The sequence below is a fragment of the Ammospiza nelsoni genome, unplaced genomic scaffold, assembly GCF_027579445.1.
Source record: "Ammospiza nelsoni isolate bAmmNel1 unplaced genomic scaffold, bAmmNel1.pri scaffold_40, whole genome shotgun sequence".
Lineage (NCBI taxonomy): Eukaryota > Metazoa > Chordata > Aves > Passeriformes > Passerellidae > Ammospiza > Ammospiza nelsoni.
Genome location: NW_026683188.1, coordinates 2,200,280 through 2,219,054, shown reverse-complemented (window position 1 = coordinate 2,219,054; position 18,775 = coordinate 2,200,280).

The window sequence follows — 18,775 nt, the reverse complement described above, 5'->3', positions numbered from 1 at the left end:
GGTACAGTGAAAATTCCTCCACTTTGCAGGTGTGACTAGGTTCATTTTTTCCAAGTCTTTCCGCCCTTGGCTACTTCCCTCAAAGCTATTGCCGCCCATCCAGATCAGCTCTTCTTCTTCTTCTAACAATAATAAAATGGACAGCATGGAAGAAGAGAACAAGGAAACTGGCACTGGCTATGATAATGACCGTAGAGAAAACCAGAAGCAGAGTTCAGAAGGAAAATGTTCTAAGGTAAGGAGACCAAACTAAGTCCTGTGCAGTAGATTTTCAGTTTATGTGTTGGAGCCAGAGCTTGGAGACCTTTTCCTGTGCTGTGAGCCCAGGGAAGCAGCTGAGCCAAAGAAGAGCTCAGCTGGATGCTGTTCTTCAGGCTGTCTTTGCAATGGGTGTGTAGTGCAGACTTCACATCCTCAGTGTGTATCAATAACAGGAGAGGTCTTTGAATGGTTTCTGGGCTCTGCTGTGGTTCCTCCTCTCTCTTATGGCTGAGAGAACACAAACTAGCAGTCAGAACAGCTAAAGTTGTCCACTCTGGAAAAACTGTCCTCCTAGATTTATTAAACAATGGGTTTCTTTGAACTGTCTCTGTGTCTTGGTGGTGGTTTCTGTCAGCTGTGTCTGATCAGGATGGAAAAAGGTGTTTGCAGGAACAGGCAGTCCTGCAAAGTCAGTTCCAGGTTGGCTCAGCTTTTGAGTTGTACAGCCATGCCCTCTGCACAGTTGTCCCTGATGCTATTTCAGGACTTCATCAGCTTCTGGGCAGCTGTGTGCTCTGGCATGGCTTTGTGCAGAGGGAAGGGAAGGGAGGTGGCCATGGGAAGATCAGCCCAGACCCCAGCCCCATGACTGCCTTTGCAGCAGGGCCATGACCTGCAGTTCTGGGTTTGCCATGGGGTGCAGGAAGAGGCAGATGAACAACAGCTTTGGTAAACATAATGTGCAATCCAAGGCTCTGATAGATGATTTCAGCCTTGCTGAGAAAGGGCCCAGTGTAACCCTGACAAGAACTGACCCTTTCAGTGAAGTTTGAACAGGTCCTGGTTTGTCTCTTTAGCTGAGTCAGAAATGATGGGATACTAAGGATGAGTGTGCACCTGCCCCTGCTGCCTCCAGCCCCATTCCTGGCCATGGCATGGAGGCCCTGGAGCAACTTGGGCAGGCAGAGAGCTTGCAGAAAGCAGCAGGGCAGGGAGCTCTGATGAACTTGCTCAGTGCCAGGGAGCCTGAGCTGATGGATGTGTGGGAGCTGGAGAGCAGCCAGCATGCTGAGAGCTCAGCAGCACCTGGGCTCAAAGGCTGCTGGGGGAAGTGTAGGAGGGAAGGGCAGCAGCAGAAGAAATGAGGGGCTTGAGAAAAGCAGGTTTTGACATCCTGCAGAATGGCTTTGTGGGGACATGGCTGGAGATCAGCTCTGGCTGTGAGACGCCTTAGGGACAGGGAGAGAACAGTGATCTAAAGCCACTGCCATGCCATCCAAAAGGGCAGTGGAGGTAGTGGCACACCAGAACATCTTGATGTCAAACATGTGAATGCAGCTGGAAATGCAGCCACACTTGCAGAGGAGTGAGCACGAGGGCAGAGGTGGCAAATGTGAGACATGGTTTCTCCCTCACCACTTTGTGTTCCCTTCCCCATCCTGGGCCAAACTGCACGATCAGTTTGACTTTTCCTGCCAGGTCCCAGTTAAATGCATGGCTAAATGTCCTGAGGCATGAATGGAGGCAAGGCTGGATTCTTGATCTGATCACTGTGTTCTACTCTTTCCAGACTTCCTTGCTGTATTCCAGTGGTGGGGATATGAAGAAGGGGTTGCTGGGACCACCTTTGATCCCCCCCATATGCAGGGCAGTGAGTCCCCCTGTGGGCACTGCTGCAGGGTCCCTGCCAAGCTCTCCCCAGCTGGAATTCCAGGACTCCCAGGAGATGAGGTAAGCCAAGGTGTCTGCTGCTGCAGCGTGCTGTTCAGCTCTCTCTTTGCATCTTGTAGGGTTATTTTGCCCAGTCAGGTGTCCCATGTATTTTGGCAAACCTCTGTGTATTCTCCATTTTGGCCATCTATGATGATCCAGTGCAAATGTCAAAGGCAACACCAATGTCCCAAGAGCAGAGGTGGTGGTGGGGAAGAGGAGGCAGGGCTTTAAAGCCCCTCAAGATGGGTCCTCTGCTGGACCTTGGCCATTGAATTCCTCTGTAATTGTTGTGGTGACATTTGGGAACTGTACTGCATGGGATGGGTCCTGCAGGTCTTTGACTGCTGTTATCCTTGACTGTCAAATTTGGCAACCATGAGAATATGCTTGGGCAAATTTTGGCTACTGGAGAGGTGTCTGCAAATTCAGGTGCTGCTTCTGTAAACATCAGGTGTAACTTCACTGTGCCTGGGGCTCCACAGTGAAATGAGATGCCAGATAAATGTTGCAGTATAGATGTAAAATCTGATGTATAATCCGATTGATGTTTAATGTTTTGATCTGGGCTTAAGATCAAAGAGGGAAAGGTGCTATAGAAGAGACACAGGACTGTACCTGATGGAAAAATATTGGCTTGAATATGGAAGAGAAAATGTAGCTATTACCCTTATGCAAGAGCTAACAATAAAGAGGGAATCACAGAAGTATCATGCCAATTGTGAATCTTCAGTGGCTTTTAAGGTGTGATCTGCACATCCTTCCCTAGCATCTGAGTTGGAAACCAGGCTTTGTTTTCTTGAAAGAGCCTGCAGGTGTAATATCATTCTCAAGAGACAGCAGTGCTCTGACCACATGTGGCACAAGGATGTCACCAGGGTAAGGCACAAGCAGGCAAAGTCAAGCTTTGGCAGCTGTACAAAAGTAGCTGCCCTCCATTCAGAGTCATGATTCAGCTCAGCAGCTCTTGCTGCTTCAGAGAGGCTGTAGGAGCCACTTGGCTCCAAAAGGAGAGGCAGCAGAACTGGGGAATTCTGATGCAGGTTGAAGAATTATTGCTGTGTTTTAGCTGGAGCTTGGCCACTTCTGTGTGACTCCAGCAATGGCAAACTTAAGGACAATGAATCAGCTTTGTATCTTGTTGGGTTTGTGTGTTTCATTTCCCCCTTCATCACAGTGACCATGTTTAAAAGTTTTGCCTCCTTTCATGGTACACCCTTTCCCTCCCTTCTCTTTCTACCTCCTCACATGTTCTTTTGTCCTCCATTTTCTCCAGGCCAAGACCCAGCTGCAGAAGCAAAGAGAATTCTGAACCTGCAGGTAGGTACAGGGCATGTCTGTCCTAAAATGACCATTGCATTCTTGACTCAGAGGTGACATTTGGAAAGCTTGGTTAAAACCAATTCTTCTCAAAATTTCCTTAAATTCATTTCAATTCATTGGTGGGCTCAGTGGACTCTCCCAGAGGCCAGTCACTGGAAATGTTCTCTGGTGGCACAGTGAAAATTCCTCCAGTGTGAAGTGTTGAGTGGTACCTGGCAGCCTTAGGGATGCAGCGCTGGAAGAGGATACCTTCCTCTCCATGCTGCTCATTCTTTTTATCTCCCTGCAGCCTTTTTAGTGTCACAATTAGCAGGGGAAAGAAGGCTTTTAGCATGAAATGAGAGAGGTTCCCCCTCCTTCCTCCTGCTTTTGAAGCAGAAAACCTTTCCTTGGGGCACTTTCTGAGCGGAACCCTTTGAGATGTGAAGGGGATTCATGGACATTGCCTGGTTTTGTATTGGCAGAAATAGGGAAACTTCCTATGGTAGAAAGTTCTTTTGAATTTGCCAGTGAAGGAGAAAGAGCCTTCCAAATGGATACATCCTATGCAGGGTGTGAGTTTGTCATCCTGTGGCAGAACAAGCCCAAAGCCACCTATGGCAGGTTCACAATTACAAATCTCTTCCCAGCTCTCTCTGCCTGTGTCAGTGTTGCAGGCTGAGGCTGGGGCAGGAGATGCCTTCTGCCTTGTCCCTGTCCCTGCCTTGCCTGATCCCTGACAAGTGGAATTGTGCCAGACAAAATGCAGTCTCTGGTGCATCTGGGTCAGGCAATGCTTTCAAGTTGAAAGCCTCAATGACACTGTTGTTGTTCCTTTGCCATCTCTGGGTGTGTAATGATAGGAGAGATGAGACTTGGAGAAATAATTCTGCTGATGCAGAACAAGGGATCAGATCCCCTGGTCCCTTTGGGGGTCAGAGTTAGTTCTGCCAAATCCTGGCTACGGCCCCCCTTTGGAATGACTCCTTCATTGCTGATATGAAGCTGAAATGCTTAATGCACTAGAAAATAGTATTGCTCAGTAAGTAAGGTGAAATTTTTGCTGGATCAATTCTGGACTAGAAATTACCTATCTCATTAAACATTACCTGTCTCACTTTTATTACTGACCACTGCATTCTACAGGGTGAAGGAATCTGGGTTTAAGACACTCATCCTGCTTGGCTGCCATATGATTTTATTCTCTGTGCAGCCATGTAAAGAACTAGTTCTCTTAATTCTAACTGCTTTGTTGGAGAGTATTTCAAAATTAACTACCCTCTGCTATTTCCATTAGGAATATTTTGAATTGACAGTATTAGCCAAGATCAGAAATGTTTTGAGGCAGGTCATGTTTATGTTGTGTTTGGGTGTCTCTGCTGAAAAGACAGCAGGGAATAAACCCCTGGAACAAGTAAATAGAGCAAAAGTGGAACTTTGGGATGAGCACTTTGTTCCCTACCAATACAGGCTCACAGAATACTGGGCACATCTAATGCAGAAAGCAAAGCTTCTTTTTTATCTGAAACATGGTGCCATTGTTTGTGTCCCAGCACTTCTTTTGTTGTAAAGAGTAATATAAAAATCCCAAAAATGCAATGGAATTGAGTGGGACCTACAGAAACAAAGGCCTTGAAAATTACTTTTGAAAGCAATTACTTCCTTGCCAGTGTCAGATTCTAGAGAGCACTGTGAATTCCCAACTGTTTGGAAGGAAAGGGATCCTGTAGTAGTGGGGAGGCAACAGGCATCACATGAACTAGTAGAGCCCTTTCTCTTTTGGCTTGCCAGCTCCATATTGTTCAGAGAAATTAAACTGATGCTTGTTTCATGAAAAATAAAAAACCAAGCAATCTTCTCAGTTGTCGACGGAAGGAGACCAGGACATCAATTAGATCATCACAGGCCCAATTTTATTGATCAGTACAGCAGGTTAAATACAGTTCATAATGAGCTTCATACATATTGCAAAAGTTAAGCTCAGGATTGGTCAATTACATATCAGCACCTACGCCTACTTCTGCATGTTCTATGGTTCTACTTTTGATACTTTCTACATCTTCTCAGGATATATTCAGGAATAATCTCTACTCCCTATCCTCATGTTGCAGCAAGGTCACTGACTGCTGACTTCTCCTTTCAGCTTACTGACTGCTGACTTCCCTCTCTCAGCTTGACCAGCGGCATTATGTCAGTATGGCCTTTCTCAGCTAACCAGTTATTAATAAATCTCTCCACACTCAGTAACTAAAAGACGCTTTGAATTCCTCACCCATTAGATGGGTTGATTTTAAAGGCATGAGTTCAATTAACTCACTTCTTCTCTTGTACCTGAATGTCAGCTGCTTCTGAGCCTACAGCAAAAACCCAGAGGAAGAAGGGAAAGAGCTCTGGGTTCAAGACAGGAGCTGGGATGCCTCTGTTGCCAAGGAAATGGGCTGAGCTGTTGGGCTTGGAGCCTCCTGTGCTGGAGCCCGGCCTTGGGAATGGAAATGGGGGCTTGCGGGAGGCTCAGGGGCCTTGGCCCAGGAGCCCCGGCAGAGCCGCGGAGCAGCGCCGGCCCCAGGGGCACTGCAGGGAGGACAAGGACAGAGGGCAGGGGGAGCTAGGCTGTTGGCTGGCAGGAGGAAGGGTCTTGTGGCAGCCCAGAGAGGCTGTGCATATTGCCAGGGAACGGCTGTGCCCTTCATGTGCCCCTGCAATGAGCTGTGCTGCTGCCAGTGCCCCTGGAGCTGTAGGGCTGCTGAGCTGTGGGGCAGGCAGAGGAGCAGGAGTGTGCAGGTGCAGCTGAGCCATTCCTGGGGAGCACAGGGCTCTGGGCTCCCTGCTGTCCCAGGGCAGCCCAGAGGCCAGGCTGTGCCCATACTAGCTCTGGGAAAGTGGCTCAGGATTTTGCCCTGGCCTGCCTCAGTGTCTGCCAGCAGGAGCATGTTTCCCTGTGCAGCTGTTTAGAAGTTTGCAGGAAATGTATCCCATGAATTATGGAGCTTCAGATGCTTTAGATTGCATCTCCACCTCTGTTACATTTTGTGTGTCCCTTTTGCTGGCCTGACTGACAGCAGTGGTCCCAAGGAGGTTACCTTGGGATCTGTAGTTTCCCTGCCAACATCCCAAATGCATTTACCTTCCAAGGCCCTCCTTTCACAGAGCCGCTACCTAAGTCTCCTTTTTTATTATTATGCTGACCATTCTGCAGGGGCAAAAAATCCTGATTTAAGACATTGCTTTTTTTCTACTGCATTGCCACTTAATTTATCCTCTGTGAAGTTGTTGTATGGAATTGCAACTAGAAAATCAGCCTTTAGTCATCCTGGCCTGAAAGTGGCCCAATCTCATACAGTTTAGAATGAAAATCCTTGGGGAAAATGAAATATCTAGTGTCAAGAACACAGTTCACACTTGGCTAACACTCCTGCACTCCTGCAATGCTCAGATTTTCTTTGAATGTCCTATGAAATATTCCAACAAAGAGAAGACAATGTTGATCTAAATGCATCCAGGTATTAGAACCTGGGGCTTCTTTCAGGAACCAGAAAGATTATGTTTACTACAATCAGCATGAATAAGGGCAGATAAGAATCTCTGTCAAGGGCAATCTCCTTCTCTGCCCTTCTCTATCACACACAGAGGCTTTTCAGCATGCAGGGGCTGGGGCCTTCATCATGCAGCAGGTTTCAGTCTGCTGGCCAACAGAGTCGTGTCATGTCTGCTGCCAGTAGTCCATCCCCTGGGAGAGGGTCTAGGCATTGTACCTTGCTGCTCTCAATCCCAATCTCTGTGTCTTGAGAGCTCTGCACTCCGGAACCTGTCTTGCCTGTTGCCCAGCATTGTGGTTTTGGGGGCTTGAAGTCTGTCAGAGGTTTACAGGAACCTTTGCTTCCATTCCCAGGCCTCCCACTGAGCCAGGCCAAGGACACAGATCATTCCACCAGTCCTGGTCTTACAAGGGACAAAGAGCTGAGGGACGCCTTTGGAAAGGTAAGGGATAAGAACAGGGATGAGCAGACTTCCTTTCCAGTGGCTGTTTAGTGCTTGGCCCAAAATGTCACTGAAAATCATCATCTTCCACTCTAGGGGAAAGGGGATTCACTTGGGAATATATTGGACAGCTACAGAACCACTGCTTGGCTATTTCCAGTGGTGCCAAGGTGTCTGGTTTGGAGATGGTGCTAAGGTCATGCCTGAAGCATTTGTTTAATGTGCAAAGGCTGTTTTAGAGAAGTTCTGAATGACAGAGCAAGCTACACATCAGTGAACATGGGCAAAGTGCATCCTTGGAAGCAGAGAAGCTAAGATTCTAATGTTGGGTGCAAGCAAGGCTGCAAAATCAAATGGTAGAGGTTGATTTTTCCTGGTTACCTTTGTGTCTGTATCTCACAGCCCTCTCATTCTCAAGTTTTCTGCTCATGAACATCAATGCTTCTGTAACTTGTTTTCACATGACTCCTCCTTTTGGTCTCCTGGTCTCAGAGACCAAGTCCTTCAGAGCTGAGTCCTTCAGAAGCCAGGAAGTGAGAAACAGCTGCAATTCCTGGCCATGAGTGTTAAGCAACAGCTCATTAGCCCTCCTTGCTGGGTATTGCACATGGTTTTTATTCTCCTGCCATGGCCTGTAGGAACTGAACTGCCTGCTCCCTGGCCATGTCAGCTCTTCCTCTGCCTTGGAGCACTCCTATGGCTTTCATGCTTCAAGCAGGGCTTCCTGACATTGGTTGCAGTTGCAGCAGTGTAAGGTTGTGGCTCTGAAGTGTTCCACCTCAATGTGTGTAATTGCCAAGGTGAGGACAGGAGACATTCCTCTGAAACTATTGGAATGTGGATGGAGCTGCATTGAAGCCTATGGCACTCTGTGGACTCTGTGCTCCTGATGAGATGTTGTGTGTGGTTTGTGTGTCTCTGCTTACAGTCTATGATGTATTTCCATTGCATCCAGATCCGTGCTGCTTTGTACATGTTGGCTCAAAAGAACTTGGGGTGGAAGGACGCAGAGTTTTTGGAGAGAGAGATGAAGAAAAGGAGACAAAGGAAAACATTCTTGCAGCCTATTCCTGAGACAGTTGAGCTTGGGGATGCAGCTGAAGCAAGTAAGTGGTGCCTACACTTGTGGTGGTCCTTTTTCACCACTTGCTTGCCCTTTGTATAGTGTTGCAATCAGACTGGGGAGCTGTTCAGCTTGCATCTGAGTGGAAGCTTGCTTGGGATTTAATTCTGTTTCCCAAAGAAAAATACAGAGACATGAAGTGTCTTGCCCATAGCCTTACTGAGTCAGTAACAGAATATCAGCTCCCCCCCTTTACCTCTAAAGTCCTTCAGACTAGAAAATTCTGTCTTGCAAAGTACACTAAGGTTTCAGACTCTCCTGGAGAGCAGCTTCCAGGGAAGGGGAGTCCAAAAGAATGTTTTTCAACCAGGCTGCAACCTGGAAGAAACAAAATTCAGCTCCTTCTAATGAAAACACCAGAGATCCTTCTCCTGCCACTCCCTGATGAGGAGCTGGCACTGTAGGGCTGTGCTGAAGCCCCAGCCAGGGCTAATGTTGCAGCCCCAGGAGCAGCAGCATTCCTGACTGGATCCTGGCTGAGGGGCTCTGCCTGCAGGGCTGTGAGCGCTGCCCAAGGGCGGCAGCAGGGCCCTGAGGAGGCAGCACTCAGCCCGAGGGCAGCACGCAGGGTTATCTGCACTTTCCTTTGGCAACTGCCCCTGCCAGCCTCTGGAACAGGAGAACAAAGGCAAAGCAATACTGGGTTTCCTTGTTTCTTAAGGGAAGCATCACTGCAATTTGGTTTTAAGCTAGAATAAGGTAGATTTTTTTTTTTATAATGAAGGGGATGAAAAGCTGGAAGGTTTTCCCAGAGAAGCTGTTGGTCCATCCTTGAAGGTGTTCAAGGCCAGCTTACATGGGGCTCTGAGGAACCTGATCAGGATGAAGATGTCACTGCTCACAGGGGTTGGACTAGATGATGCTTAAAGGTGCCTTCCTACCCAAACTCTACCAAGATTCTGTGATTATTATCCCATGTTAGTATTATACTTGGTATACAGTGGTATTTCGTTGTTATACTTGAAGTTCTTTGGGGTAACAAGCAGATGTTACCCAGCTCCAGCAAGTTTTCTGGTCCTTTCCATCATCACCTGTCCAGCACTCTCCCCTTACAAGCTCCTCTTTGGTCCCTGCAGCCTTTAGCCTACCACCTGTTGATGGCACAGCTTCTAGAGGGCAGAGAAAACACCCTGGTAGTGCCTTGAAGGAGAAGGTCTTGAGGAAGCAGGACAATGTGCCCTTACTGCCCAGTACACCCATCATCCATGGGGATGGCAGCTTCCCATGCAGCTCCTCAGGTAAGCCTGCTCCATGGCAGCTTCTTTTCCCACTTGGGTTTTTCCTTGCACAAGGAGCACAAACTGCCTCCTGCCTCAGCCAGCACTGCTGGGATCTTGGCTCCATAGTCTGTCCTGAGAGTGAACAGCAAATATACTTTTGAGTTACTCCAGCTTGGAAGTACTGGAGCAGCTGGTTCTTAGAGATCCATTGGAAAGCTGAACTGAATAAAGTCGTGGAAAAGGCCTAATCTCTGGCTTTTGCCCAGCCTGAGACTCCAAACTACAGCACTGGTGCCAGGAGGCAGCTGGGACTGCAGGGATGAGCTGCAGGGCTGCACAGTCTGCTGCTGTGCTCACTGTGCTCCTATGAGAACGACCACGATCAGTTGTTCACTCACCATCTGGGCCCTGTGCCTGTGCTTCTGTCCAGTTCTGCAGCCAGCTGTTGTGCTGGGCTGTTCCTTGCTGTTCCATCAAGGGCTGTCTCTGCAGGGCAGTCAGGGGCTTGGTGCAGTCATGCTGCTGCTGTTCCCAGAAGTGCCCGATGGCTCCTCGCTGCCACCATCCACAGCCTGCAGTGCCAAGAGGAAACAAGCAGTGCCTCCTGTGTCAGCCAGCAAATACAGCACCCCTGTGCAGCAGATGGCAGCCAGGAGGGGCTGCCTGCTGCTCCCAGGCTGTTTGCTGCCTGCAGCAAATAGACAGCAGAGAGTCCCTAGTGGCTCTTGTCCCTCCTTTGTGGGTAGCCTGCCTGTGCTGTGATCCCAAGTAGGGTGAGATAAGAAGAAGGGAGCTAGAAGTGCTAGTTGAATGCTCTTCTCTAGTGATGCTACTTCCATGTTCAGAATTGACCAGAACTAGCCTGACGTGGCTCTCCATTCACAGTGAATCTAGATGTGTGTGTCTACATCACTGATGTCAGTGGCTGGGGTACCTCAGTGACATCCAGATTAGCTCCCTTCTGAATATATTTTGAAGTTATCATTCCTCCATACTTTGTGAGAACATGCAAGGTAGCACAAAAACCCTACAGAGTCCAGAGCAGTTCATCTAGATTCTGTGCAGTATTTATACTCCATCATTTTAAACATCTCAAATGTTTTCATCTACACATTAGAAAATGAGCTTTTGAGCGCATGACATGAAATTTTTGATTGACAGTGCTTTTGATGACAAATGGGTTTCATAAGGAATGCATTTATCATCAGATTTTTCTCATACCTTCTAAAATTTTTTTCCTTACCAAAAAGTTCAATTAAAGCAAACCCAGGTCAACTGATTAACAAGAGAGTGCATCTGCCAACAATGTGGATCTGTATTTGCATATTTTTATCCTCAGAGTGCGTCTGGAAGGCTTTTTTATCAACTGTCTAGTCTGGAAATTCCATTTTTACACAAGAGAAAGCTTAGAAACTGCTGAATTTGCAAACACGTCCATTAGATGGCAAAATAAATTTCACCTCAGCATCCTTGATATACAGGCAGTGTGTACCTCTGAAAAAGGTTCATGATGCTTGGAAAGAACAAGATCCATGAAGTACTCCCTTCCCAATAGCAGGCTAAAATGTGTGTGCACTCAGCTGCCTCTGTCTAGAATATTTGCAGTCAATGGGAACAGAGGCGCTCTTAGGTGGGAAGGGTCAGGTGTGGCTGTTCCCTGGCAGCTGCTCCGGGGGGATTGAGCCGGGCCCAGCAGGGCTGGGTTGTTCACTCTTGGCTTGGTGCTGTCTCCAGGCAGCTGCAGGGCTCTCCCCAGGGAGTTGCAGAGTGCCCCTGTCCTCAGGGCTGGGGGCAATCAGGGCGCTGAGACAAGAGGGGCACCTGAGGGGTTCCCTCGTGGGCAGCCAGTGCTGCTGGTCAGCGCTGCCTCACAGGGAGCGGGAGCTCTGTGGCCGCAGGAACTGCTGCTGGCTGTGGCACCTGTGGCACTGGGGAGCTGGCGCTGCGAGGCAATTGTCAGCTTCAGCCTGGAGCTGGGCCCAGCTGGGGGAGGCTGGGAGCAAGCAAGGAGCCCCAGGAGCCAGAGAGCAGGGAAGCCTCTGAGCCAGTGCCAGTTTGTGCCACACGGAGCCCTGGCTGGGAGATGGAGCTGAGGCCACCCCATGGCGGGGCCTTGCCCGGGGCTGCAGTGCCCATGGCTGACCCTCTCCTCACAGTGACCTTGCAGACGGCCCCTGGTGCCAAGCGCCGAGAGGAGCCACTCCATGGGCATGGGCAGAAGGACAGAGCCTCTTCAGACCCACAGCAGTCCTTGCAGGAGGCACTCTTCTTGCTGGGCAGCAATAACTGGTAAGAAAGGCCCCGCTCCCTCTGGGTCCCTCTCAGAGTTAAGGTCGGTCAGAAGCATGTCTTGCTCGTGCCTTGGAGCCCTAAGAGCCCAGAGAGCCAAAGGGCACTGGGGAAACCACTCCAGAGCAGGGAGAGGATGAAGACTGGAGAGCAGCCTTTTCTTGGCCTTGCTCTGCAGCAGTGCTGCAGCTGCAGCAGGCCCGTGCTGTTTCCTCGCTTTGCCTGCTGCTCCATGGAGCTGCAAAGGAAATCTTGAGGGAAGGGAGAAAGCTCTGGAAGGAGATGATTTGCTGGCTGAAGGCAGAAGCAGGATGGCAGAAGTTTTGAGTGTGGAGATTTGGGTGCCTTGGGCCACTGGCCCAGTGGGACTGAGTAAGATTTCTCTCTGCTCCCACTGCTGACAGCAATGGCAGGTGACAGGGTCTCCCTGTGACCTCCTGCATGGCAGTCCCAGAAGCAGCTCCAGGGAGTTCCTTTTTCTGACAAATGGACTGAGTTGTGCTTTCAAGTCCCTCAGCCTACCATTACTCCTGAGGGGCTCATGGCAGAAGAGAAGGAAAAATAAAGAAAATCCTCTAGGAATCTTGCTTTTTGGAAATCAACTTTTTCCATCACACTGCTTCATATGGGCCTGAGATGTTTTGTCATTACTCCCAGTGTGTCCCAAAATTATACAGAGGCAGAAGGAGCCCCAAAGGTGATAAGCCTACAAATGTTATGTGATATTGGTTTTCTTTTTGATGTCTTTTTGATCACTCCCTGGTGGATGTTTTATTCACACAGGGTTAAGGACTCCATTCCCACTGGGATAAGCATGAAAAATCTGCCATGATGCATCTCCTTGTGCAGTCACCTTTGCTTTGCCCTTTCCCTTCTGCTTTCTCTTCCCCGTTTCTCTTTGGTGCCCTGTGAGGTGCAGAGAGCAGGTGTGGGGGCTCCGGATGACACTCAGGGGTGCCCGTGGGATCGGTCACCAGCCCTGGGCTGCAGCCTTGATGCCTCACACACCTTCCTGTAGCTGAGGGCCTGCACAAAGCAAGTGCTCAGAGACAGAGTCGTTTGCACCTTTTAAATAACCTGTTGCTGTTGGGGGGGTTGTTTTAGGTAGGGGTTTTTGGGAAAAGCCAGAGTTTCAACAGTTCTTGCCCAGGGGTGGAATCTCCTGGGACATCCTGCTGCATTTTTGGGGAATGTGAGAGGTGGAGTGGAGTGGAGTGGAGTGGAGTGGAGTGGAGTGGAGTGGGTGACAGAGAGGCCGAGATCATAGATTGGAAACTCAGCTCCAGAGAGCCAGTGCAGACTCTCCCTGCTGAATGCCTGCTGGGGCTGACAAAGAAGGAAAATGCCCCAATAACAGCCCCATGCAACTGTGTCTCAGGGACAGGTAGAGGGAGGTGACAACAAACAGCAGCATGGCCGGTCTCCCAGCTTCTAGGAAGCAGTGACAGAGGGGCCTCATGTGCCAGAGGTTTCAGAAAGGCTGTCTTCTTAAATGGCCACTCTGAAACCCCTCTCTTTGCCTCTTGGGTTTGTGAATGCTTTTGACAGCCACAGCATCCTGGGGTAACGCGTTCCACGATTTCATTAAGCACTCCTTGAAAAGCACCTCCCATTGTTCAACTGAGCTGCCAGCCTGGTAATTTCAGAGGGTACTGCCTTGGTGGAGAGAAAAATCAATCTTCTGCCTTTCAGGGAGCTGAAGGAGAAAGGACTCCTCACCATCAAACACCTGGCTAGGTCCCATTCAGAGGTCCTGCTTTGTAGACTTCATGAGGTTTGCTTGGCAGTTACCAGTGAGGTGAGAACATTGTTCTGAATTGTCCCCCATACTTCATACACAGTGTGTAGAGTAGGTATGTGCTTGCTCATCTCCATGTGTGCTCAGGGTCTGCCTTGGTTTCTGGTTTTAGACCTGAGATTTCTAGTGTCTGTCAGCTATCTGAAGGATCTGTGGGTACATGCAGCTGTATTTACTGGCAGGTCGGGTATCTGACACTCATCTTTGAGTGTGGTGCCTTTATAATGCAATGTGCAAATGCAGAAAATTAGACACTAATGACATTATTTTCCAGAGTCCCAATCTCTTCCCAAGTTGTAATTCAACACTGCAAATTATTCTGTAGACCCGAGCCTGTGTTTTCTGTTTCCTGGCTGAGTGCCTCAGCTGCTGGTGTTGCTTTTTTGAACAGGAGCACCTGACTCTTTTATCTTTATCACTTGTGCCTTTATGATTTGAAAGCAGCCCTTGCTTTAATTTTCTAGTAAAAGGGCCTAAAATCAAAGCTGTGGACATTTTAGAAGGGTTAAGTAGAGCACTGAATGAAATTAATTTTTTAGGCCTGCAGTGAGCAGGTCTCAGGCCAGAAATTGGTGCCAGAGTAAGTGCCTTTCTGTGCTTGTACTCTCCTGCTCTTCCTATACTTTTATGTTCCTCTGGACACAATGGGAAGTGTTGTCATTTCCTGGGATTTCTGTTGAAGGCAACTGGTTTTCTTTTCAAGGTGATTCCTATGTTTCCCCTCATGACTTCCCCAGGTGACCAACCTCCGTTCCAAGGTGTCCTACTCTGCCATTGTCACTCTGGGAGAGCTCTCTGTGACCTTGAAGAAGGGCATGGACTCTGAGGTGGATGAGGTTGCTCGGCTCCTTCTCCAGATGGTGTCCAGCTCCCCAGAATTTGTTCAGAAAGCAGCCAGTGAGACCCTGGGGATCCTGGTGGAGAATGTGACTCCTGCACGAGCAATGACTGCTCTCATGGACATGGGAGTCAAGTAGGTTCTTTTTCTTTTAGTGATATTCTTCACCTTAGCGTGTGTGGGAGGGAGAAGGGATGAGACAGAGAATGGGAATGGTTGGAGGGAAGGGTCCTGTATCCTGCATCTTCTGTGAACTCAGTGACTTGATTCTCCAACCAACCTCACTTCTTCCCTCTTGTCACCTATTTCTGCCCTCCTGCAGCCCATTAGTTCTCAGAATCACAGAACTGTAGAATATGGGGAGTTGAAAGGGGCCCATCAGGACCATCAAGTCCAACTCCTGGCCTTGCCCAGAACAGCCCAAGGGTCACACCAAGTGCCTGAGATTGCTGTCCAAATGCTTCTTCAACCCTGTCAGGCTTGGTGCTGTGACCACTGCCCTGGGCAGCCTGTTCCAGTGCCCAACCACCCTCTGGGTGAAAAACCCTTTTTCCTGATATCCAAACTAAAGCTCCTCTGACTCAGCTTCCTGCTGCTTCCTGGAGTTCTCCCAATCTGTCAGATTTTCCTAGATGTGGTGATTGGTGGGGAAGTGAAAGTGCCTTCAAAGGCAAAGGATAGAGCCTTGTGCTTTTGTGGGCAGAGGGACAATTGCAATTGCAGCTGTGAGCAGTGTTTGGTATTTCACAGTGCTAACCATACAGGCCCTGGGAAAACTGTGTCTCCTCATGATGCCATTAACTTGAGAAATGAGGAGGGTCCTTGCTGGGGCGTGGAGCACATGGGGGACAATCAGCTGGGCGTGGCACAGCCTGCACAGCAGGTGCAGCTCCTGCCAAAGGACTCTTGTATGACTGTCCTGGCCTTAGAGCTCTACTTTCTATTCAAACTGATGTTTCATGTTAGCCTTGAGATGATGAATCACTTTAATGGCACCTTCACAGGCTGACTGCCATGGGACAGTTGAAGCAATTGCTGCCTTAAATGTTGGTGCTGGGCCTGATATTTCCCAAGAGACACTCTCTAGAACAGGACAGCCCGGCTAAACTGCCTGCCACCCTTTCCTCAGCTTTGCAATAGGGTAAAACATTCAGATGGATCCATTGCCAAGGCCCACAGAAGAAACAGGCTGCATTGCTGGATATTCTGCAACTTCACAGCCCACAACGTGTTTTCCCTGCATTTGTTGTTTTCCAAAGTTCTGCAGATTTGGGGATAAATTGCTGGAAAGAGCCTCAATCCTGCTGCAGCTCTGTGTACTGGGTGCCCTCTGATGGGTCAGCATCAATTGTTCTTAATTTCTAAATTATTCATATGTCATCTATTTCTTTAATCTTTCTCAGAGTAAATACTGTGAAAGAAATTGAGTATCAGACAGTGCAGGGAGCATGAATTCTCCCTCCTCTGTGCTGGCAGGCCTAGTGTGCAATGCTAACTTTGTGTTTAGCTGAGGCCAGAACCTTGTGCAGGTGTCTGAAGGTGCAGGGAGAGCCCAGGCTCCTTCCCCCAGCAAGGGCAGGGAGCAGCTCTGGCCAAGGCCGGTGCTGCTGCTGCTCCTTGTCCCTGTGCCCAGGGTTTGCTCTCTCCTCCCCAGTAGCCGCCCCGCCCCGGTGCGCAAGTGTGCAGCCCAACTCCTCCTGTCCCTGATGGAGAGAATTGGAGTCACCCAGCTCGCAGGCACCCCCAGGGCTGAGAGGCTGCCACATGTGGCAGGGAAGCTTGCTCGGGACTGTCACAAGGACACAAGGTAATGATCTTCATTTCACCTCCTAAAACAGGAAAGCCGTTTTGTGTCTGGCTGTAAAGGTGAAACCACACAAGAGTGGAAACTAAAAGGAATATGAAGTTACCTCACGGTGTGAATAAGGCTCACAGAATCATGGAATATGCTGAGTTGGAAGGGGCCCATCAGGGTCATCAAGTCCATCTCCTGGCCATGTGCAGTGACCCCAAGAGTCACTCCATGTGCTTGAGAGCATTGTCCAAACTCTTCTTGAGCTCTGTCAGCTTTGGCACTGTGACCACTGCTCTGGGTTGCCTGGGCAAATGGCTATATTGGGAAACCTGAGGTTGGCCAGCAAAAAGGAACATTGCCAACTTTTTCCTGTGGCTTGAAGGATTCTTTACTGAGATCAAAAGATCTCAGATCTGCCAGTCCAACACTTTTGTTTGGCCTTAGGTGGACAAGAAAAAGCCAAAATGTTGCCTAATGTTCATCACTGAAGCATCCCAAACATGCATTTCTCATTAACTTCAGACTTTCCTAGAAATATTTCAGGGGTCTTTAGCCAACATATTCAGTCTTTCTAAACCTGTTCTGCAGATTTCTAGAATGCTGTTATCTGTGGCTCAGTGAGCTCCACATTTCTTCTTGAAGAAAACTGTGGTTTCCTAGTAGCAAAATCAACCCAAACCACCAAAATCCCCTACCTTTGATGATGAAATTGCCATTAATAGCTGCCAAGAGCAACTAGCAGAGCAACTAGCTGCCCCTGTGCATACACATAGTATAGAATAATCAAGAGGATGCATGAGGTGTTTTGTCCTGGCTTCCCTGCCAGTTAAAGAAAGGCAAATTATTGTGCAATGGCAGCAAGACACTGCTAATAAGCTTTGACAACAAAGCAGATGTGTTTTGCTTGTTCCCTGGGATCCTTTGATGCCACAGAAGCATACCCACAGTTTCAGAGTGAAATGGTATTTTTCTCTTGCCCCACATTTTCCTCTTGCCTTTTGTGTTCAGCTGACAGCACTGTGCAGTGTCAAGTGAGGTAAATTTCCCTCTTTGCTGAGTAGGTAATGCCTTCTCATGCAAGGATTGCACCTGATGAGTTTAAGGTATCAGCCTCTTCTGTTAAAACTCTTCCTTTGTTTGTTCACTTTTCTTTTGTTTCCTTCCTTCCTGCCTTCCTTCCTTAGGCATTATGGACAGGAGATGGTGAAGATGTTGCTCAATCATCAACAATTTAAAATGCTTTTGGAACGATCTCTTCCCCCCCATGACCTGGAAGATATTCTGACAAGAATTAAGAAGAAAGTAAGTGCTTGGCAGGAGAAATATCTCCTTTGTGCAAGTATTGCCTCTGCTAATATGAAATCAAAGATACCCAATCTGTCTTTAGCTAATTCCTCTTCTGCTGAATCATTTTGCTCCTGGGAATGAGCTGTTAATCCTCAGCCTGTTCATCTGCAGACCACAAAGGAACTGATATTATTAGGGAAAAGTGGGGGTTTGAATATTTTCAATATCGGTCACAAAGAGGAAAGGGAAAGAGGAGAAAATGGGTTTACACTTAAGTGGAAGCCCCCACCATGCTCTCTCTACTCTGCCCCCTGTAAAGCAATTAAGTGAGAATTGTGCTTCTGAAGATAACAGAGTCTTTGCAAAGTACACTGGAAGTAGTAGTACCAAGAAAATTCCCAAATTTACAAAAGATGTCCAAATCAATCCTAGTTACTACAATGACTGTCTGTCTTTTGGGAATACTGCCCTGCTGTCCAGCCCTGTGGAGCTGGAAGAAGCTTGGTGAATTCAGCAGCATCCAGTGGAAAATCCTTTGTTTGTTTGGGGGAGGATTTTATATTTTGTTATCGACATTATAGAAGGGAGCCTGCCTTTGTGCAGGAGCAAGGAGAGTGAGTGTTGAACCAAATTGACTTCCAACTCAATGGGCCAACCTCCAAAAGAGTCCAATTTTTTCTGTTGATTCCTTTACAAACACTTGTTGCCTACCAGTTTGCATTATTCCCATTTATGCTCAAGACTAAGGAATTTGGGATTTTAGACTGCTGCTCAGTCTGGTAGCACCCATAACCTGCCTTGGGCTATTGAAAACAAAGACTTGGCATCACTGAATCTCTGGTCGGTTTCCATCTGTAAGTTAGGAAATGTTTCCCTAAGCCTTGGTAGCAGTGGTCCTGGTTCGAACTTGTGTTTTAAACAGGGAATTTCCTGTTTTATATTGTAAAGATTGATGAGGTTTCTCTGTGTCTTTGTAGGGGATGGAAAACCAGAAGGCTGAAGGCGCATCTGTCAAGGAGCCGGTGAAGGAGAGGAACGATGGCTCAAAGAAGCCCCAGGCCACATTGTCTTCTTGCAAACGGTACTGAGCACTTTTCTTAGATGTGACAAAGCACATGACAAGCTTTACATGTCTCTTCCTCAGGAAAAACTTTCTGGCAGAGATGACCAATGCCACAGATTGTTTCCTTTCCCTACAAACGTTCTAGGATAAAAAATGTCTACTTCTGCATTG